The sequence below is a fragment of the Jaculus jaculus genome, chromosome 14, assembly GCF_020740685.1.
Source record: "Jaculus jaculus isolate mJacJac1 chromosome 14, mJacJac1.mat.Y.cur, whole genome shotgun sequence".
Taxonomy (NCBI): domain Eukaryota; kingdom Metazoa; phylum Chordata; class Mammalia; order Rodentia; family Dipodidae; genus Jaculus; species Jaculus jaculus.
The window spans coordinates 32,767,213-32,790,807 of NC_059115.1; the positions used below are offsets into that span (position 1 = coordinate 32,767,213).

Consider the following 23,595-nt stretch of genomic DNA (forward strand, 5'->3'; position numbering starts at 1 on the left):
ACTTTGTGTGCATGTGTGTGTTCATGTGCATAAGTGCAAGTGTTTGTGAGGCATGTGTGAAGATTAGAGGAAAAATTTTGGGTTCATCCTTGTCTCCTACCTCTTTGAAGCAAAGTCTCTCATTGTTCCCACTTCCATCCATGAGTTTCTGGATTTTACATGTTCAGAGAATCTAGGGATCTGAACTCAAGTGCTCGGAGTTATGTGATAAACTTTTTACCCAATGACACATCTCCCTAGTCCTTGTTAGAGTTTTTCAATGTCTTGTGACTAAATCTCAGCTCTTGTGTTAGTAGAAGGTAGTCATTTGTTAATATAATCCAAAGTTTTGCCTGCTTGTTGAAGGATGTTTGTCAGACACAGAGGTGGTCAATGAATGGCTACTGAGAGGGCCTATATTAATTTGGCACTGGATTTGTAACATTGCAACTCCCCACAATCATGACATTCTAATCAGCCAATCAGACTTGTAGAATTTTTTTCAAATTTTTATTAACAACTTCCATAATTATAAAAAATATCCCATGGTAAAACCCTCCCTCCTTCCACTTTCCCCTTTGAAACTCCATTCTCCATCTTATCCCCTCCCCATCCAAGTCAGTCTCTTTTTTATTTTGATGTCATGATCTTTTCCTTCTGTTATGATGGTCTTGTGTAGGTAGTGTCAGGCACTGTGAGGTCATGGATATCCAGGCCATTTTGTGTCTGGGGGTAGCACGTTGTAAGGAGTCCTACCCTTCCTTTGTATATTACATTCTTTCTGCCACCTCACCCACAATAGACTCTGAGCCTTGGAAGGTATGATAGAGATATTGCAGTACTGAATACTCTGGTCACTTCTTTCTAGCACCATGATGCCTTCTGAGTCATCCCAAGGTCACTGCCATCTGAAAAGAGAAGGTTCTCTACCAAAAAAAGTGAGAGTAGCATTAATATAAGGGTGTGAACATTAAGAGAAGTGCTTACTGGGCTGTTTGACAAGCATAGCATATACATGTAGCCAGACACCAGCAGACATTACGCCCCTAGGGCTCATGACTACCCCATCTTAAGGTTTCAGTATCAGGGATGTATTCCCCCCCCCCCCATGGAGCAGGCCTCCAGTTCAATTAGAGGGCAGTGGGTCTCCCCCATGACAGACATGCCACTATTGAGATTTGTAGAATTTTTTTAAAATTTATTTATTTATTTATTTGAGAGAGACAGACACAGAGAGAAAGACAGATAGAGGGAGAGAGAATGGGCATGCCAGGGCTTCCAGCCTCTGCAAACGAACTCCAGACGCGTGCGCCCCCTTGTGCATCTGGCTAACGTGGGAACCTGGGGAACCGAGCCTCGAACCGGGGTCCTTAGGCTTCACAGGCAAGCCCTTAACCGCTAAGCCATCTCTCCAGCCCAAGACTTGTAGAATTTTTAACACAGGTGTTTTAAAGCATATTTTATTTATTTGAGAGAGAGAGAAAGAGGGAGGAACAGAGAGAGAGAGAGAAAGAATGGACACGCCAGGGCCTCCAGCCACTGCAAATGAACTCCACGTGCAAATGCCACCTTGTGCATCTGGCTTACATGGGTACTAGGGAATTGAACCTGGGTACTTAGGCTTCACAGGTGAATTCCTTAACCACTAAGCCATCTCTCCAGCCCAAGTACAGCCAGTCTTGATGGGGTTCAAAAGCCTGCACACTTACCAGATATTCTAGGGGATTGTTGCACAATAAAATTTAGAAGATGTCTCGTCCGCCTCGACCAGCAAGGAAGACACAACCACCAGTTCTTCTTACAGCAGTTTATTCAGGCAACTTCAAGCTTCATCTTCCTGGAGCCTCGGTGGGGCTTCCTTATAAGCGCTCTCACTCCGCCCAATCACCCCAGGCAACGCAACCTCTCCGGTAAACAAGCATCAGAAGCCAATGAGCAGCGGTGAGGGCGAGCTCCTCCAAATATGGAAGCATCAGAAGCCAATGAGCAGCGGTGAGGGCAAGCTCCTCCAAATATGGACTTGTTTGTCCCAAGCATAGAACTTTCCGTCAGGCGCCATCTTTAGGGCTTGGCCCGAGGGGCTCTCCACAAGAAGAAACCCAGAGGCTACAACACCTCCACTGGAGATTACCTTGCTCATTAAGTCAGGGAGTTAGTATAATCAGGGTAAAAAGGGCAAGGCAAGATTATCAGCTTTTCCAGGCACAAGACCATACCAAGTACCCAGATGGGCCTCAATTTTAAAAAATTTTTTATTCTAGCTGGATGTGGTCACTTGTGCCTTTAATCCCAGCACTCAGAAGGCAGAGGTAGGAGGATCACCATAAATTCGAGGCTACCCTGAAACTACATAGTGAATTCCAGATCAGCCTGGGCTAGATTGCGATCCTACCTTGAAAAACAGAAGCGCACGCATGTGCACACACACACATGTATGTATGTATGTATGTATGTATGTATTTGCCAGCAGAGAGAGAGAGAGAGAGAAAATGAGAATGAGAGAGGGGGGCATGAGAGTGTCAGGGCCTCCTGTTACTGCAAATAAATTACAGATGCAAGTACTGAAAGGCCCAAGAATTCAGAAGCTCAGAAATACTATCACGCTCCAAAGGGAGCTTAAGCGGGCCACCTGCATACCTCAAACTCCAGGTTTTACTCTCTGTTAGAAGCAAGTAAAGAATCCCTCTTCTCATTGTATCAGAGCCCACTCCTAATATAAAACTAGGTAAAAAGGGCATGAGATAGCCCTCAGGGATGGGAAATGAGTAATAAAGTAGACCACTTATTTAGTTTCTGTAAATAGCCTGCACCATAAGCCTTAATAGCCCACACTGTAAGCCTTAATAGCCCACACTGTTAGCCTTAGTAGCTCGCACCATAAGCTGTAGCAGCCTGCCTCAGACCACCAAGGTCATAGGAGGCTGATACCATACTCTGCTACCCCCACCTAAGGAATTACACAAGTGCTGACCTCCAAGGTCATAGGAGACTGGAACCACACTCTGCTACTCCCACCCAAGGACCTGCGCAAACGCTGACCACCAAGGTCATAGTCATAAGAGAGTAATTGGTCCATGAGGGGCTTGAGCAAAGTAAACTAATTGGCTTAGAAACTGTGGGGTGGCACAAACTGACTGGCTAACACCCTGCAGGGGCTCCTGATATTAAATAATGATTGGTCTAATACACAGGCTTTGTTAGAAACCCTATAAAAACTACCCCATTCCTGCATTCGGGGCTCTGCAGTCCTCTACCCCTGTGCGGTGTACGACTGTGGGCCCCAGCGCGCTTGGAATAAAATCCTCTTGCAGTTTGCATCAAGACCGCTTCTCGTGAGTGAGTGATTTGGGGTGTCGCCTTATCCGGGCAGAGCGTGGGGGACCCCCTGCGGGGGTTTTTTCCTACAGTACCACTGTTTGCATCTGGCCTTATGTAGACACTAGGAAATTGAACCTAGGCCCTCAGGCTTTGCAAGAAAGTACCTTTAACCACTGAGTCATTGCTCTAATCCTGTTTTTGTTTTTTTCAAGGTAGGGGCTCAGTCTTGCCCAGGCTGACCTGGAACTTACTCCTAGTTCCAGGCTGGCTTTGAATTCACATTGATCCTCCTACCTCTGCCTCCCAAGTGTTATGATAAAGACATGTCCCCCGACACCTGGGCAGCCCTGTTTTTTTTCTTTGTTGTTGCTTGTTTGTTTGAAATTATTTTTATGTATTTATTATTATTTATTAATTTGCAAGGGGAGAGAGGGGAGAAAAAGAATGGACATGCCAGGGTCTTTAGCCACTGCAAACAAACTCCAGATGCATGCGCCCCCTTGTAAGTCTGGCTTACATGGGTACTGGAGAATTGAACCTGGATCCTTTGGCTTTGCAGGCAAGCGCCTTAACTGCTAAGCCATCCCTCTAGCCCTTATGTATGTATGTATGTATGTATGTATGTATGTATTTCAGAGAGTAAAACAGGGAAAGAGGCAGACACACACACACACACACACACACACAGAGAGAGAGAGAGAGAGAGAGAGAGAGAGAGAGAGAGAGAGAGAGAGGGAGAGAGAGAGAGAGAACAGGTGTGTCAGGGTCTCCAGCCACTGCAAATGAACTCCAGACGCATGTGCCCCCTTGTACATCTAGTTTACATTGGTCCTGAGGAATCAAACTATGTGAGTTCCTGGGTTCTTGCTCTGGGGCCAGCTACGGTCCTCCCCTGAAGGCACCCAGGCAACTGGGGTGCATGAGCACACAAAAGTAAAAAGACTTTCAGGAGATAGTTGACCAGCTCTCTCAGTTTATTGTCAGGGAAATGGGTTTATAAGTATCTGAGGGTGGGGGAAGGGTCCTGAGGGGATTGGAACATTCATTCTAGCATGTAGGCAATGGCAGAGGGGGTCAGGTGATCTAAGATCTCAGGGGGATGGGCTATGTGAAGGTATTGGCTGATAAGGAGTTTCCTAGGCAACTGGCCAAAGGTTACAGGGCTGTGGGCAGAGCCTAAGTTCAGGTGTGCTGGGCTTGAAGAGGGCGTGGCCTCCTGTAGCACGAGAGTCCACAGCCACGCCTGGAAGCTCAGGCCCCTCTCCTAAGGCTCCAGCCTATGCCTGGCAGTGCCTGACAGAACTGGGATCCTTTAACTTTGCAGGCAAGTGCCTTAACCACTAAGCCATCCCTCCAGTCCCCTCTTTCTCTGAAAATCCACATGTTTAAACTTATTCAAAGGCTTCCAACATGATGATAATGTTTCCTCATATGACCACCATTCTAATATTATTCTGCTGCCTACTAGTTGCCATTTACACACATTTATTGATCACAAGATTTATGAAGGGATCAAATTCCCACATATCTTGGACATATGGACATATCTTCCCCCAATTAACTTCAGTGATAACTTCTTGTCCCTAAATGTCTTCAGCTGGGGAGGGGGGGCCTTGCTTATGACATCTCATTAGTGGGCTCAGCTCTTTCTCCAGATCTTTTTATATATTTAAAAAAAAACTTTTTTATTGACAGCTTCCATATTTATAGGCAATTAACCATGATAACTCCCTCCCTTCCCCCTTTCCCCTGCACAAATCTACACTCCATCATATCCCCTCCCTCTCTCCATTAGTCTCTATTTTATTTTGATGTCATCATCTTTTCCTCCTGTTATGAGGGTCTTGTGAAGGTAGTGCTAGGCACTGCAAGGTCATGGATATCAAGGCCAGTTTCTCTATGGATGATTGCACTGTAAGCAGTCCTACCCTTCCTTTGGCTCTTACATTCTTTCCTCCACCTCTTCCATAATGGACCCTGTGTCTTGGAAGGTGTGTTTGAGGCAGAGTCTCTTGCCCAGGCTGACCTGGAACTTACTTTGTAGCCAGGCTGGCCTTAAACTCACAGCAATCCTCTTATAGGCACATTCAGATTCAGTTATTTTAGCTCAAATAGAATGCGATCATGCTTTCCATTGCTGTAACCAAAAATCTGACATATCAATTGAAAAAGATGAAAGGTTGAAAAGCAGATGTGGTGTCTAATGGCTGTAATCCCAGTAGTTTTGGATGCTGAAGAAGGACGATTGGGAGTTTTAAGCCAGCTTGGGCTACACAGTGAAAAAAAGCCTGCCTCATAGAAATAAATAAATAAAATAAGGCCGGGCATGGTGGTGCATGCCTTTAATCCCAACATTTGGGAGGCCAGGGTAGGAGGATCACTGCAAATTCCAGGCCAGCCTGGGACTGCAGAGTGAATTCCAGGTCATCTTGGGCTAGAGTGAGACCCTACCTTGACCATCCCCCCAGAAAAAAAAAAGTGCTGGAAAAATGTCTCCGTGGTTAAGACCACTTCCTGCACACGCATGAGGGCCAGAGGGGACCTGAGACAAATGAGTTCCATTCCCAGAGCCCAGGTAAATACCTGGGCATGGCCATGACGTCTGCAACTCCAGTCGTGGGCAAAGGAGCAGTGACTGGAGAATCGCTGGGTCCTGGGAAATCACCAAAGCTCTGGAATCAGTGGGGAGAGTCTGTCTCAAAGAAGCAAGTGGGTGAACAATACAGGGGATGCCCAACATTCTCCCCTGGCCTCTGCGTGCACATGGAGTGCCACATCTGCACACACACATGCATACTCCACACATATATACACCACGTCACAGCAACCATATCCATTCAGAGACAAAACACCAGCAACAAGCTAGACATGGGGGCTCACACCTTTAATCCTTGCATTTGGGAGGCAGGAGTCAGAGAATTACTGAAGTTTAAGGCCAGCCTGGGCTAGAATGCGATCTTCCTGGTGATGCGTTCCTGGTGGGCTCCCTGTGTTGGAGCTTTCAGTTCTTGGCTGGTTGACTCATTGCTTCCAGTACTGGGTGAAGCGGCATGTTGTGGGAAGAAGCACGAAGCAGAGGAGGCCCTCACCTAGCCTGGCCAGAAACAGGAAAGCAAAAAATGTGACATTTAAAGGACATGCCCTCGACGACCTAAGACCTCCTATGAGCCCTTGCCACCTCAGGTTGAGCTAATTTCAATAGTGCTAAACTGAAGACAAAGTCTTTAACATGTGGCCCTTGGAATACACTTACTCAAACCCTAGCAGATCTGGACATGCAGCTACTGGAAGGGTTGTGTTTTCTTTTGACAAGGCTGAGTCCAGCTCTCTCTCCCAGGCCATGGTCTCCTCTGATCACTCTATTCAACCCCCTTCCTACAAACTCATTCTACCATCTTTTTAAACTTTTTTTTTTTTAATTTTATTTATTTGAGAGCAACAGACACAGAGAGAAAGACAGAGAGAGGGAGAGAGAGAGAATGGGCGCGCCAGGGCTCCCAGCCTCTGCAAACGAACTCCAGACGCGTGCGCCCCCTTGTGCATCTGGCTAACGTGGGACCTGGGGAACCGAGCCTCGAACCGGGGTCCTTAGGCTTCACAGGCAAGCGCTTAACCGCTAAGCCATCTCTCCAGCCCCTTTTTAAACTTTTTATTGACAACTTTCATAAACATAAACATTATAGCATAATCATAATCCCTTCTCGCCACTTTCTCTTTTCCCTCTCCCAGCTGACCTGAAACTCACTCTGTAGTCCCAGGCTGGACTAGAACTCCTCCTACTGAAGGAGGATAGGAGAAAGCTAGTGGTTTTAGGCAATTTCAGTTATGGATTAAGGCCCAAGGAGAACCAGGAAATGCCACCCCATGTGCCACCCCCTTGTACAAGAACAGAACTTTTTTTTTTTTTAAGGTAAGCCCAATAGATGTCCTTTTTTTATGTGTGTGTATGTGAGAGAGAATTGGCACACCAGGCCATCCAGCCACTGCAATTGAACTCCAGATGCATGCACCCCCTGTGTGCATGTGCAACCTTGCATGCTTGCATCACTGTGCATCTGGCTTATGTGGGACCTGGAGAGTTAAACATGAGTCCTTAGGCTTCAAAGGCAAGTGCCTTAACCACTAAGCCATGTCTCCAGGCCAGAACCCTTAAAAAAAAACTTTTTATTTTTATTTATTTATTTGAGAGAGGTAAAGAGAAAGAGGGAGAAAGAGATAGAGAGGGCACACTAGGGCCTTCATCCACTGCAAACAAGCTCCAGATACATGTGCCACTTTGTACATCTGGCTTATGTGGGTCCTAGGGAATCAAACCTGGGTCCTTTGGTTTCTCAGGCAAGTGCCTTAACCATTAAGCCATGTCTCCAGCCCAAGATCAGAACTCTTCACAGAAATGGAACTAGTGTCTGATGGAGAGTGATCTGTCCACTGCACCCCTGCTGCCACAGTCTGACACACCATCTGGATGGGCTGGCTCTGGGATGCACCCATCAAATTTATGAACCAATCAGGTCTTCCCCTTGTACACCTGAATCTAATGCTATAAAGGCTGTGGCCTTCCCGCCCCTCCTCTTTTGAAGCAAGTGTGTGTGTGCGTGCAGTCGTGCGTGTGTGCATGCTTGTGTGTGTACATGTGAGTGACTTCCCCTCTCACCTAACCTTGCTGGGGGAGCAGGGGAACATAATAGTTTTTTGGTCTTGATGGTTTTTCTACTTGCCTCTGCTGTATAGCTTGGGGTAAGTTCTCATTTCGATTACTTGTAAGATTTTCCTCCATCTCTGATCTACCTTGTTGATGCCCTCAGTAACGCCAGGCCTGCTACTTATGTAGTTTCCTTAAACTTGGAGTAACTGTGAGTGTAACTCTCTTCATTCCTCATTTCTTCTCTGAAGCTCTTGGTCTTTGCTTTGATACTTTCCCTCTTCAGGAAAGCACATGGCAGATTTCATGTGTGTTTTCAGTCTCTGTACATATACATCTAAGTTCTATGCTCCACGTGCTTACAGCTCTGCTCCAGTTTTCCCCAGAAACCTCAATTTCTCTTCTGCTTTGATAGTTTACCTCTTCAGAAAAGCACATGATGTCATGTGTGTTTTCAGTCTGCCTACATATACATCTAAGTTCTATCCTCCACATGCTTACTACTCTACTCCAGCTTTCCCCAAATACCTTAATTTCTCCTCAGACAACCTTAGAAATGATACAGTGTTTCCTAAATCCCACAATTTATGATTTCTCCCTCAAATAAATTCCACAATTTGTGATTTCCTATTAAATAACCTTAATAATTCTTAATTTATCCTTCTTGAACCCAGTCTTTATTAATTCTTTATTAAAGGTAGGAAAGCACCCAAAACATGGGGTTCATAAATTCTGGGAAACCCCTCTTGAACCCCAAAATCCTGCATCACTACCTTTGCTTTTACAGTGTTAGGATTAAAGGCATTAAAGGTCACCATACAGGGCCCATGGTCTTAAAAAATGAGCTGGGATTACAGATGTGCATCCCCTGCCCAGTTTGAATAATTTATTAATCAATCAACTAGTTAATCAAGCTTGTATGGAGGACCTGGAAGTCCCAGGTATGGGAGATCTTTGAACTTGCTGCTCATGCTTCCAGGAAAATTTGAAGTTGACCTGTAAGTCTAAGGGGAAGAACAGCATGCAGGTGGTGTAGGACTCTTCGGTGTGACTCTTCTGGAACCTTACCCACAGAAAATGAAAACAAAAGGCTGAATTCCCCAAGGGACATCTCTCAGGACAATTGGTTGCCTCCTCCAGAGGGAATTGACTCTATCCAGACTGATTTATGTTCACAATTTAATTTTGGAGCTGACATTCCCCAGAAAGAGTGGTGCAGTTTCACTCGTGTTGCAAATCAGCATGTGTCTGCAGGATTATTTAACACCAAGCCCAACTCTGATTATTGCTGAGCCCAGGATGAATGTTTTAGGTCCAGGTGAAGTCCAGAAAATTACTTTCCTGATACTAAGAAATGAAGAGACAAGCTGGGTGTGATGCCACATACTTGCAATCCCAGCACTTAGGAAGTGAAGGTAGGAGGATACTCAGCCACACAGTGAGTTTGAGACCAGCCTGGGCTACATGAGACCCTGTCTCAACAAAACAAGGGCTGGAGAGATAGCTTAGCCTAAGGAGCCAGGTGATGCATCCATCTGGAGTTCGTTTGCAGTGGCTACAAGTCTCTGATGCACCCATTCTCTCTCTACCTGCCTTTTTATCTCTCAAATAAATAACATAAAACAAAATAAAATAAAAACCAACCCAGTCAACTAACCAACAACAACAGCAGCAAAAACAAAAAACTAGGAGAGGGAAAAAGATGCTGAGTGATCCAAAGAAAAGAGTATTGATCACAGTATTGATTACAGAGTTGGACATACCTGGCAGTGTAGGCTTCCAGCCTGGGGCTTCTAGCAAGGCACCTTGGTTCTCTGAGCCTCAGCTTAGTCAGTCATCGGTAAAATGGGGCATTGGCATGGCATTCTACTGGGTCCTTGAAAGAGTGAAGGGCAGGCTGAGAATATGGCTTAGCAGTTAAAGGTGCTTACTTGGAAAGCCTGTTGGTCCAGGGTTTGATTCCCCAGTAGCCACATAAAACCATACACAAAGTGGCACATGTGTCTGGAGTTTGTTTGCAGTGGTAAGAGGCTCTGGTATAACCATACTCACTCTTTCTGTCTGCCTCTTTCTCTCTCAAATAATAAATAAAATATTAAAAGTATTATATATGGAGGCTGGGGAAATGGCTTAGCAGTTAAGGTGTTTGTTTGTGAAGACTAAAGACCCCAGTTTGATTCCCCAGGACCCACATAAGCCAGATACACAAGGTGGCACATTTGTCTGGAGTTCATTTGCGGTGGCTGAAGGCCCTGGTGTGCTCATTCTCTCTCTGTCTCTGTGTCTTCCTCCCTCTCTCTCTCAAATAAATAAATAAATAAATAAAATATTTTAATTAGAAACTTATATATTATACATGCATTATTTATTTATTTTCAGGGAGTCACCATGCCCAGTCAGCCCGATATGTATGTATGTATGTATATATATATACATATATATATATATATATATATATATATATATATATATATATACATACATATATATATTTTTATTTTTTTGAGGTAGGGTCTTGCTCTAGCCCAGGCTTACCTGGAATTCACTGTCTAGTCTCAGGGTGGCCTTGAACTCACAGCAATTCTCCTATATCTGCCTCCCAAGGGCTGGGATTAAAGGTGTGTGTCACCTAAGATTTTTTTTTATCTTTTCAATTTCTTTTTTTTTTTTTTTTTTTTTGGTTTTTCGAGGTAGGGTCTCACTCTGGTCCAGGCTGACCTGGAATTAACTCTGTCATCTCAGGGAGGCCTTGAACTCATGGCAATCCTCCTACCTCTGCCTCCCGAGTGCTGGGATTAAAGGTGTGCGCCACCACGCCCGGCAACAATCTTTTCAAATTTTTTTTATTAACAACTTCCATGATTGTAAATTATATCCCCTGGTTATGCCCTCCCTCCCCCCACCTTCCCCTTTGAAACTCCACTCTCCATCATATCCCCTCCCCCTCTCAATCAGTCTCTCTTTTATTTTAATGTCATCATCTCTTCCTCCTATTATGATGGTCTTGTGTAGGTGGTGTCAGGCACTGTGAGGCCATGGATATCCAGGCCTTTTTGTGTCAAGGTATTTTTAATGAAAGAATGGATGCAGTTGGAGAGATGGCTGAGCTGTTAAAGGGGCTTGCTTGCAGAGCCTGACAGCCCAGGTTTGATTCCCCAATACCCACATAAAGTCAGAGGCACAAAGTGATGCATTCATCTAGCATTTGCTTGCAGTGGCAAGAGGCCCTAGAACATCCATCCTCTCTCTGTGCCCCTATCTCCAAGGTCACAAATGTATACAAGGTGGCTCACACATCTGGAGTTTGATTTCAGTGGTTGGAGGCCCTGGTGTGCCAATTCTTTCTCTCTCACACACTCTCTCACTCTAGCATAAATAGGTAGTCTATTGGGCTTGCCTCAAAAAAATAAAATAGTAAAAAAAGTCAGGAGTTTTATCCAAGCTTATAGTAGCATCTCCAGCTACCTGGCTGAAGGAGGTGTCACTGTGGACAGATCCTAGGGTCCAGCCCCAAGGTATGTTTGGAAGCAGATCTGTTTCCAGACAAAAGACATGCAGAATTCCTGGAGTGAGTTTGTGTTGGTGGAGATTGTTTTTTTCTGTCGGCATGGACCTGTGAATGCAGGCCAGTCACCTCTCCTTCCTTCCTGGGTGTGATGGTTTATAATGATTATAAATTTGGCAGGACCTAGAATCATCTGTGAGGGATTATGTAAATTAGGTTAGTCTCTGTGCATCCCAGGCAGGAATTCTCTTGAGGTGGAAGACCCACTATAACTATGAGTGACACTATTCCATGGGTGAGCTCTGGATTGTTTAGAGGAGATAAACCTCCATCTCTAGTTCCTCCCTGCTGATATGACAATATGACATTGGCATTCTGCTGCTGCCATGCTCTCCCTGCCATGATAGACACTTAAACTATTCTTCCCTAACCTCCCTCTGGTTAAGTATTTTGTCCCAGTATCTAGAAAGTAACTGATCCACTTGGCTTGAATGTGGCTATTGCAGCCATTTCTAGACCATAATGAGGACATACATAGGTTATGGAGTGGATAGATGAGAGGTTCTTAGGTACTTGATGTGATTAGTGAGTTACAAAATTAACCAAAGAATATATGTATATGTTTTTGAGGTAGGGTCTTTCTCTAGCCCAGGCTGACCTGGAATTAGTCTCAGGTTGGCCTTGAACTCACAGTAATCCTTTTACCTCAGCCTCCCAAGTGCTGAAGTTAAAGGCATGCTACCATGCCTGGCTAAGAATCTTACATCTTTACTACACAGGTAAACATGTAAAGAGGAGCCAGATATGGTGGCACACACCTTTAATCCCAGCACTTGGGAGGCAGAAGTAGGAGGATCACCATGAGTTTGAAGCCACTCTGAGATTACATAGAGAATTCCAGGTTTGCCTGGACTAGAGTGAAACCCTACCTCAAAAAACAAAAAACAAAACAAAACAAAAAAAGCAAAGAGGAGCTGGTGCACGCCTTTGATCCTAGCACTCCAGAGGCAGAGGTAGGAGGATTGCCATGAGTTCGAGGCCCCTCTGAAACAAAATAGTGAATTCCAAGTCAGCCTGAGCTAGACCTACGTCAGAAAAAAAAAAAAAAGCAAACAGGGTCAGAATGCATTTTATCACAAAAGGAGAATCATGCTAAATAAAGTGATTAAGAAGTCTCTCTAGAGCCAGGCATGGTGGTGCATATCTGCAATCCTTGGGAGACTGAAGCAGGAGGATCATGAGTTCAATGTCATCTTGACTACATGATAAGATAGATTACTGTCTGTCTGGGCTCCATGACCACCTACCTCAAATAAATAAAAGAATTGTTCTAGAAGTTATGTTATCTGAAGCTTCTCCAAGGGAAAGTTTATATATCTCTGGAGACCATTCTTGTAATCTAAGGCACTTCTGCAACACAATCCATGAATTCCTGTTGAAGGAGGCCTATCTGAAGACAAGTTCATGGGAAAAATTACTAAGTGCACATGGAATTAACCATTTTTGGACAGATAAAACATATCACAAATGAGTGAATACTTTTTACTTTTCTTTTAGATTTTTAAATTATTTATTTGACACACACACACACACACACACACACACACACGAGAGAGAGAGAGAGAGAGAGAGAGAGAGAGAGAGAGAGAGGGAGAGAGAGAGAGAGAGAGAGAATGAGGACTCCAGGGCCTCTAGCCACTGCCAAAGAACTCTAGACATATGTGCTACCTTGTGTATCTGGTTTACATGGGTCCTGAGGAATTGAATCTGGGTCCTTTGGCCACTTGCAGGCAAGTGCCTTAACCACTAAGCCTTCTCTTCAGCCCACAAATGAGCGACTTCTTTTTTAAATGGGTGCCCCAGTGCCTCCAGCCACTGCAAAGAACTCCAGCTGCATGTGTCACTTTGTACATCTGGCTTACTGAGTCCTGGGGAATCGAGTCTTGGACTGGGGTCCTTAGGCTTCACAAGCAAGCACTTAACTGTTAAGCCATCTCTCCAGCCCAATTTTTTTTATCCAAAGAAACAATTATTTAAAATCTAAAAGTTGGGCTGGAGAGATTGCTCAGTGGTTAAGAGCTTGCTTATAAAGTCTGGTAGCCCAGGTTTTATTTCCCCAGTACCCACATAATGCATAAAGTGGCACATTATCTGGCATTCATTTGCAGCAGCAGGAGGTTCTCGAATATACACTACTCTCTCTCAAAAAAGTAAATATATACATATACATATACATATACATATACATATACATATATTCCTTGTTTTTTTTTTTTGCTGTCCTCAAATATGTAATCTTAGCCAGGCGTGGCATCACATGTCTTTAATCCCAGCACTCAGGAGACAGAGGTAGGAGGATCATTTGAGGCCACTGTGAGACAACATAGTGAATTCCAGGTCAGCCTGAGCTAGTGTGAGATCCTACCTCAAAAAACCAGAAAAAAAAAAAAGACTGGGATTAAGATAATTTTTGCTGGGTGTGGTGGTGTATGCCTTTAATCCCAGCACTCAGAAGGCAGGAAGATAGCCTACCTCTTGACCCTACCTTGAACCCCCCCCCCCCGCCAAAAAAGAAAGAAGATCCTTTTCAGGCTGGAGAGATGGCTTAGAAGCTAAGGCATTTGCCTGCAAAGCCAAAGGACCCAAGTTCAATTCCTTAGGACCCATTTAAGCCAGATGCACAAGGTGACACATAGAGTTCGTCGACAGTGGTTAAAGGCCCTGGCATGCCTATTCTCTCTGACTCTCTCTTCTCACATAAATAAATAAATTAATTAAAAATTTTTTTAAAAAAAGAAGAAGGTTGTTCTTGGAGATTATAGAGATGGCTCAGCAGTTCAGGCACCTGCTGGCAAGGCCTGATGACCTGGTTCAATTCCCCAGTGCCCACGTAAGCCAGATGCACAAAGTGGTGCATGCAATCTGAAATTTGTTTGCAGTGGCCAGAAGCCCATTCTCTCTTTGTGTGTGTGTATATATCTGCTTGCAAATAAGTAAAATATTTAAATTTAAATTTTTTATTTATTAACAAAAAAACAAAACAAATTTTTATTTGCAAGGAGAGAGAGAGAGAAGAGAAGCAGATGGAGAGAGAATGGGTGCACCATGGCCTTCTGCTACTGCAAATGAACTCCAGATGCATGTGCCACCTTGTGAATCTGGCTTATGTGGGTGCTGGGGAATTGAACTTGGATCCTTTGGCTTCATGGGCAAATGCCTTAACCATTAAGCCATTTCTCCAGCCCTAAATAAAATATTTTTAAAAGCCAGGTATGGCTGTGCATGTCTTTAATCCCAGCACTCAGGAACCAGAGGTATGAGGATTGGCATGAGTTTGGGGCCACCCTGAGACTGAATACATAGTGAATTCCAGGTCAGCCTGAGTTAGAGTGAGACCATACCTCAGAAAACAAACAAAAAAAGGGCTTGAGAGATGGCTTAGTGGTTAAGGCACTTGCCTGCAAAGCAAAAAGACCCAGGTTCGACTCCCCAGGACCCTTGTAAGCCAGATGCACAAGGGTGTGCATGCATCTGGAGTTCATTTTCAGTGGCTGGAGGCCCTGATGTGCCCATTCTCTCTCTCTCTCTCTGCCTATTTCTCTGTCTGTTGCTCTCAAATAAATAAATAAATAAATAAAAATAAACAAAAAAATTTAAATAAATAAAAATAAATTTAGAAAACAAAACAAAAAGAAAAAATGATCATTCTCCCAAGACACATATGGTGAAATCTTGATACACAGCCTTTGGTATGAATGGGAAGTGGTAGAAAGGAAGCTATGTCAACAGGAGTGTGCCTTTGAAGGGAGTATTGGAACCCCTACCCCTTCTTGTCTCTCTCACAATGGGCCACTAACAAGTGAGCAGCCCACCTCACATGTTCACATCATGAGGTTTTGTGCCAGTACAAGCCCCAAGCAACAAGGCCAAGCGACCATGGACTGAAAGTTCTGAAACATGAGCAAAAATAAACCCCTTCCTTTATTAAGTTCACTATCAGGTGTTTTTCTTTTTCTTTTTTAATAGTAACTGTCGTTCCCTCCACATTGCTGGAACAAAACAGCAGATCACAAGCAGCTGCTGGGAGAGGGGAATTTCATAATGGCAGAAAAAGGATGGTAGAGAAGAGGTCCTGCCATAGCCGGTGGAAGAAAGCAGAAGAGTGAGCTGAGCTCTGTCAAGGGGGAAGTTGCATTATAACATCCCAAAGCCCATTCCCAGCAAGGCTATCAGCTGGGGACCAAGTCTTGAAACCACACGAGATTATGGGAATTATCTGATTCAAACCACCACATTCTGCCCCTGTCTCCCATGGGCTCATGACTATCTCATGATGTAAAAATTTATTCAGACCAACTTTACAGGTCTCCATAATTTGTGTGTGTGTGGGGGGGGGGGGTTGAGGTAACCCTAGACTCTAGCCCCAGACTGACCTGGAATTCACTATGCAGTCTCAGGGTGGCCTTGAACTTGTGGTGATCCTATCTCTGCCTCTCAAGTGCTGGGATTAAAGGCATGCGCCACCATGCCCAGCTTCATTTGTTCATTTTGAGGTAGGTTCTCACTCTAGCCCAGGCTGACTTGGAATTCACTATGTAGCCTCAGGGTGGCCTCAAACTTGTAGCAATCCTCCTACCTCTGCCTCCCAAGTGCTGGGATTAATGGCATGCACCACAATGTCTGGCCCCATAGTTTAAAAAAATATTTTATTAATTATAAGTTATTTACTTAATGGAGAGAGAGAGGAAGAGGCAGATAGAGAAAGAGAGAATGGGTGCACAAGGGCCTTCAACCACTGCAAATGAACTCCAGATGCATATGCCACCTTGTGCATCTGGCTTACATGGGTACTAGGGAATTAAACCTGAGTCCTTAGGCTTCTCAGGCAAGTGCCTTAACTGCTGAGGCATATTTACAGACCCATAGTTCATTTTTAACAATCTCAACTCTTCTCTTTTTAAAATATATTTTTTGTTTGTGAGCAGAGTAATAGAGAGAATGGGTATATCATGGCCTCCAGCCAATGCAAATGAATTCCAGATGCATGTACCACTTTGTGAGGCTGGGTTTTGGTGGGTACTGGGGAGTCAAACCCAGGTCATTAGGTTTTGCAGGTAAGCATCTTAACCACTGAGCAATCTCTCCAGCCCCCCCAACACTTTTCTAGAAATCCAAACTCTCATAGGAAATTGAAAACAGTCTCTTAACTATGAGCCTCTAAAATCAAAACACAAGTTAAATGGTTTCAACACATAATGGCACAGAATGAACATTCCCACTGCAAAACAAGGTACTTGGCAAAGTAAGGAAAGATCGAATCAAAGCAAGATTGAAAATAAGCAGGACAGATATCAAATTTTGCAGTTCCATGTCTGGCATCTGGAACCCATAATGAAATGCTCCACCAGCTTCAATTTCTACCCCTCCACCTGTGCTGCTTGCTTTCAAACTTGATCCACCCAAGCCAGCTTTCTTTGGAAGCCATCCCATAGTCCTGGCATCTTCAAATTCTTGGGGTCTCCACTACAACCCATGGTTCCATGCAGTGGTCTTTCATGGCCTCTATTCAGAGACTATGTCCTTTCTCCACACTGCCTAGAGCCATCTCCAAAACACTGCATTGCAAAGCCAATGACCCTCTGTTTCCTGCATTTGTCATACTTCCAAAACCAGTACCAGATGGGTGAAGCTGCCAAATTTGTTAATCCGGGAGTGAATGAAGCTTATTTAGACGTATAGGAAAACTCTTTCAGCATTCTTTCGTTAGGCCCCCTCTTTCCAAAAGAAAATCAGCACTCCTTTCTACTGTCCTAATGCAGAACAGCTGGCCCAATCTCAATGACTGTGACCTCTTAAACAACTGCAGCTGAACCATGCTGCAGTTTCCAGCCTCAGACTTTCATTTCTTTCTCTGACAACTCTATCTTTCATATGTTTCCTTTCTGTCAAACCCTCAAGTCCAGTGCTTTTAAATTCAATTTTGCTCAGGTTCTCAAGACATGGGCAGAACCCAGCCAGCCTCTTCCACAAACTGCCTCTAGACCAGTCTCAACAAACTTTTTCTTCCCCTAATAAGCCTAGCCTCTGTCATCTACAGATTTTTCTACATCTTTCAAACTTTCACCAGATGGAACAACAAACTTTGCTTATAGCATCGTAAGGGATCTCTTAGTCCAAATTTTTTAAACCCAGGCTGGAGAGATGGCTTAGCAGATAAGGGACTTTCCTGTAAAGCCAAAGGACTCAAGTTTGATTCCCCAGTGCCCATGCAAAGCCACATGCACAATGTGGTGCATGCGTCTGGAGTTCGTTTGCAATGGCTGGAGGCCCTGGTGCACCCATATACAGTCCCTCTTTCTCAAAATAAATAAATAAATAATAAATAAATAAATAAATAAATAAATAAAACAGAGCTTCTTCAATCCTTCTACATTCCTCTTACAACTCAGTTCCAAAACATCAAAAGTCACAGTCAGATTTCTAGCATCAATGACCCCAATTCCTCTAGTAACAATTTTCTGCTGTAGCTACTTGAATGTTACTAGGATAAAACAGCCAACCAAAAGCAGCCAATGGGAGGGGAGGGTTTGTTTTGGCCTATAGTCTTAAGGGGAAGCTTTACTATGGCAGGGAAGGATGGTAGAGCACATTCTAGGTATTACATCTTGCCATAGCAGGTGGAGGGAAGCAAGAGTGAGCTAAACTCTGGCATGGGGGAAGCTGGGTTATATCATCCCAAAATCTGTCCCCAGCAACACACCTCCTCCAGCAAGGCTCCACCTTCCAAGTTGCCACCAGCTAGGGAAAAGCATTGAAAACACACAAGTTTAGAGGGGACAGGGGACATCTGATTCAAACCACTACATTAACAGAAGTTTACTAACACAGAAGAATAAGAAAAAAATGAAGCTGGATATGGTGGGTATTGAGGTAGGCTCTCATTCTAGCCCAGGCTTACCAGGAATTCACTATGTAGTCTCAGGATAGCCTCAAACTCATAGTAATCCTCCTACCCCTGCTTCCTGAGTGTTGGTATTAAAGGTGTGCACCCATGCCCAGGTGCAACCCCAGTTTTGTTGGGTATAGGGCAGAGACCAGAGAATGGCTACAGCTCACTGGTCTACCAGAAAATAAATAAATAAATAAATAAATAAAACAAAAACAACAAACCCTGGCAGTTTCAGTTTCAATGAGAGACATGTTTCTCAAGGAAACAAGACCAGACAGCAATAGAGGTTACCCAATATTTTCTTCTGGCTTATGTACAAGTGTGTATGGAGTGCACACATATAAATACATACACCCATACACTGCACATTCACTAACATCTTATACACACTTATGAAAAAAAGATCCCAGAGCTGGAGATATAGCTCAGCAATTAAAGGCCTGGCAACCCAGCTTTGATTGCCCAGTATCCACATAAAACCACATGCACAAAGTGGTACATGTGTCTGGAGTTTGTTTGCAATGGCAGGAGGCCCTGGTGTGCCCATTGTCTGTCTATCTCTCCCTCTTTCTCAAATAATTTTTTTAAAAATTGTTTTTATTTATGAGACAGAGAGGATGACCATGCCAGGGCCTTTAGCCACTACAAATGAATTCCAGACACATGTATCACCTTGTGCATCTGGATCACTGGGTCCTGGGGAATCAGACCTAGGTTCTTAGGCTTCACAGGCTAGTACGTTAACTGCTAAGCTATCTCTCCAGCCCAAACAAATAATTTTTTAAAAGATCCCAGCTGAGCTGGGCATGGTGGCGCATGCCTGTAATCCCAGCACTCGGGAGGTAGAGATAGGAGGATCTCCATGAGTTCGAGGCCACCCTGAGACTACACAGTGAATTCCAGGTCAGCCAGAACTAGAGTGAGACTACCTCGAAAAATTAAAAAAAAAAAAAATCACAGCTGTAGCTAAGTGTGGTGGCACATGCCTTTAATCCCAGCACTTGGGGGAAGAGGTAGGAGAATCACTGTGAATTTGAGAACACCCTGAGACTACACAATGAGTTCCAGGTCAGCCTGGGCTAGAGTGAAACCCTACCTCCCCCCCTCAAAAAAATTCCCAGCTGAAAGACTTACTCAAAAATGTACTTCAGCAAGAAGAAAATTAAATTGGCAGGTACGCACTCAGGCAGCAGACGCAGGAGGATCACCATGAGTTCAAGGCGATCCTGAGACTATACATAGTGAATTTCAGGTTAGCCTGGGCTAGAGTGAGCCCCTACCTGGCAAAGCCAAAAAAAAAAAAAAATGTCAGGCATAGTGGCGCATGCCTTTAATCCCAGCACTTGGGAGGCAGAGGTAGGAGGATCACCATGAGTTTGAGGCCACCCTGAGACTCCATAGTGAATTCCAGGTCAGCTTGGGCTAGAGTGAGACCCTACCTCGAAAAACAAAAAGAAAGAAAGAAAGAAAGAAAGAAAGAAGGAAGGAAGGAAGGAAGGAAGGAAGGAAGGAAGGAAGGAAGGAAAGAAAAGAAAAGAAAAGAAAAGAAAAGAAAAGAAAAGAAAAGAAAAGAAAAGAAAAGAAAAGAAAAGAAAAGAAAAGAAAAGAAAAGAAAAGAAAAGAAAAGAAAAGAAAAAGAAATGTAGCCCAGTTGCAGGATCTGAACTTTGAATAGTTACATTATGGGGTGTGGTGACAGTTGCCTGTAATCCCTTGGCAGGTGGAGGCAGGAGGATTAACATATGTGTGAGGCCAGCCTGTGCTACATAATTAGTACCTGCACATAAACTTTCCTGGAAAATAAAAGGGGAAGGATACTTCCTAAACCATTTTAATTTTTTTTAAATTTTTTTTGTTTTATTTTTATTTATTTGATAGTGACAGAGAGAGAAAGAGGCAGATAGGGAGAGAAGAGAGAGAGAATGGGCGCGCCAGGGCCTCCAGCCACTGCAAACAAACTCCAGACGCTTGCGCCCTCATGTGCATCTGGCTAACGTGGGACCTGGGAAATCGAGCCTCGAACCGGGATCCTTAGGCTTCACAGGCAAGCGCTTAACCGCTAAGCCATCTCTCCAGCCCTTAATTTTTTCTTTTTTTGTACTAAGGACTGAACCCATGGCCTTATGTTTGCTAAGCACTCATCCACTGAGCTAAATCCCCAACCCCTCATTTTAATTTTTATTTAAATTACCCTGATACTGGAGAGAGAACTATGCACTATAATCCTTATTAACATAGATTCAAAATAAACTCACCAATAAATACAAGGGGTAATAATTTTGCTTGAGTTTATCCTTGCTTCTTAAAATACTTTGTTCTGAGTAATTTATAAATTACAGACATTTACTTCTCATAGCTCTGAAAGGTGGGAAGTTGTAGATGAAGGCATTAGCAGACTTGGTGTCTGGCAGGGCTTTCTGAGCCATTGGTAGAACCTTACTGCTATGTTTCTACCTGCTAGAAGGGACGTAGAGATTCCTTCACTCATATCCATGGGAGTGCTAATCCCATTCATTGAGGAAGAGTCTTGATGCACTAATTGCTTTGCAAAGGCTCATCTCTTGTTTGTTTATTTTATTTTACTTTAAAAATATTTTATTTATTTATTTGAAAGAGAGAGAAAGAGGCAGATAGGAAGAGAGAGGGAATGGGCACAACAGGGCCTCTAGCCACTGCAAACAAACTGCAGATGCATGCAATACCTTGTGCATCTTGGGCTTATGTGGGTACTGGGGAATTGAACCTAGGTCTTTAGGTTTCTCAGGCAAGTGCCTTAACTGCTAAGCCATCTCTCCAGCCTTTTTTTTATATCTTTCTTTCTTGTTTTTCGAGGTAGGGTCTTGTAGGGTCTTGCTCTTGTTGTAAGGAGTCCTACCCTTCCTTTGGCTCTTCCACTCTTTCCACCACCTCTTCCGCAATGGACCCTGAGCCTTGGAAGGTGTGATAGAGATATTTCAGTACTGAACACTCTGGTCACTTCTTTCCAGCACCATGATGCCTTCTGAGTCATTCCAAGGTCACTGCCATCTGAAGAGAAGGTTCTCTACCAAAAGTGAGAGTAGCATTAATATAAGGGTATGAATATTAAGAGAAGTGCTTATTGGGCAGTTTGGTGAGCACAGTATACATTTGGCCAGACTATTTTGTTTGTTTTTTGAGGTAGGGTCTCACTCTAGCCCAGGCTGACCACTGTAGTCTCAGGGTAGCCTAGAATTTAGTAGGATCCTCCTACCTCTGTCTCCTAGGTGCTGGGATTAAAGGCGTGTACCCATCTTTTATTTATTGCTTCCTTGTTTGTTTGTTTGAAACAAGGTCTTGCTATATAGGTTTGGTTGGCCTGAAGCTCATTATTTAAACAAGAATTGCCTCCAATTTGTGGTAATCCTCCAAAAAATCAATTTTGTGGCTGGCGAGATGGCTTAACAGTTAGGGTGCTTGCCTACAAAACCTAACAACTGAGTTTGATTCCTCAGTACCCACATAAAGCCAGATGCACAAAGTGATGCATGCAACTGGAGTTTGTCTGCTGCATCTGGAGGCCCTAGTGTACCCATTCTGTCTCTATCTCTCTATCTCTCTCTGCTTGCAAATAAATAATGAAATTAAATATTTCTAAATATTTTATTTTTATTTATTCATTTGAGAGAGGGAAAGAGACAGAGTGAGAGAAAGAGAGAGAGAATGAGTGTGCCAGGACTTCCAGCCACTGCAAATAAACTCCAGACACATGTGCCACCTGTGCATCTGGCTTATGTGGGCCCTGGGGAATCGAACCTGGTTCTTTAGCTTTGCAGGCAAGCACCTTCACCGCAAAGCCATCTCTCCAGCCCAAAAATCAAATATTCAAAACAAATCAATTTGAGGGCTGGAGAGATGGCTTTGCGGTGAAGGTGCTTGCCTGCAAAGCTAAAGGACCTTGGTTCATTCCCCAGGACCCACATAAGCCAGATGCACATGGTGGCACATGTGTCTGGAGTTTGTTTGCAGAGGCTGGATGTCCTGGCACACCCATATTCATTCTCTCTCTCTCTCTTAAAATAGATAAATACTTTCATTAATTTTAACTTTTTTCTCAATTTTTACTAACATTTTCCATGATTATAAAAAGTACCCCAGGGTAATACCCACCCTCCCCTCCCCCACTTTCCCCTTTGAAATTGCCTTCTCCATCATATCCCCTCCCCATCTCAATCAGTCTCTCTTTTATTTTGATTTTATGGTCTTTTCCTCCTCTTATGATGGTCTTGTGTAGGTAGTGTCAGGCACTGTGAGGTCATGGATATCTAGGCCATTTTATGTCTGGAGGGAGCACATTATAAGGAGTCCTACCCTTCCTTTGGCTCTTATATGCTTTCCGCCACCTCTTCCTCATTAGACCCTGAGCCTTGGAAGGTGTGGTCGAAATGTTAGTCAGTACTCCAGTCACTTCTTTCCAGCACTATGATACTTTCTGAGTCATCCCAAAGTCACTGCCATCTGAAAAGAGAAGATTCTCTACCCAAAGTGAGAGTAGCATTAATATAAGGGTATAAATATTAAGAGAAGTGCTTATTGGGCAGTTTGATAAGCATAGTGTATACATTTTTCCAGACATCAGCAGATGTTACACCCCTAAGGCTTATGACTACCCCTGTTTTAAGTTTTCATTATCAGGGATGTATTTCCTCCCATGGAGCAGGCCTCCAGTCCAATTGGAGGGCAGTTGGTTTCCACCATGACAGACGTGCTACTATTGCACCCATTGGCTCATTTGGCCTGGCTGGCCAATTATAAGGTTTGCAGTGTCCACTGTTGAGTATCTTCACTGGTGGTATCTCTTTCTCCCATTGAACCACATATAGAATGGCTTCTTCCAGCTTTCTGTCAGCTGGTCTACATGGAGGAGGTTATCAGCTCAGTTTCAGCAGGATTTCTAAGGGCCTTGTGGTCCAAGTATGTGGAGTCTTCAGCAATAGGGTCTTACCATCTACTCCTGGTGGGAAACCAAGGGCCTTGGCAATGGCTTATAATGTTTTGGGGGCATCAGGGACCTCCCTGGCCAACAACTCACTGGAGTAATCCCATCCCTGGCACTGAAAATTTTCTAACAACTATCTATGGCTCCTGAGTGTTCCATTGTCCGAAACCAGAGGATTCCATATGATTTATTTGCATCCATTTGCATCCTCTTAGATTTTGATTAGCTCTCCCTCTACCTTTCCT

General features: G+C 43.9%; 1 long non-coding RNA gene across 2 annotated transcripts in view; it reads right to left on the reverse strand.

Annotated features, from left to right (window-relative positions):
* Positions 1 to 5,881: 5,881 nt before the first annotated feature.
* The window catches only part of LOC123454733, a 42,607-nt gene continuing 24,893 nt past the window's right edge, over positions 5,882 to 23,595 (reverse strand). The window contains exons 2-3 of one of the 2 annotated variants that reach the window (XR_006633458.1): positions 6,180 to 6,391; positions 5,882 to 5,989 (exon numbers count right to left, since the gene is read on the reverse strand). This is a non-coding gene — a long non-coding RNA (uncharacterized LOC123454733). Of the gene's footprint in view, positions 5,990 to 6,166; positions 6,392 to 23,595 lie in introns of those variants that run through there. The other variant, XR_006633457.1, reaches the window with a different exon arrangement.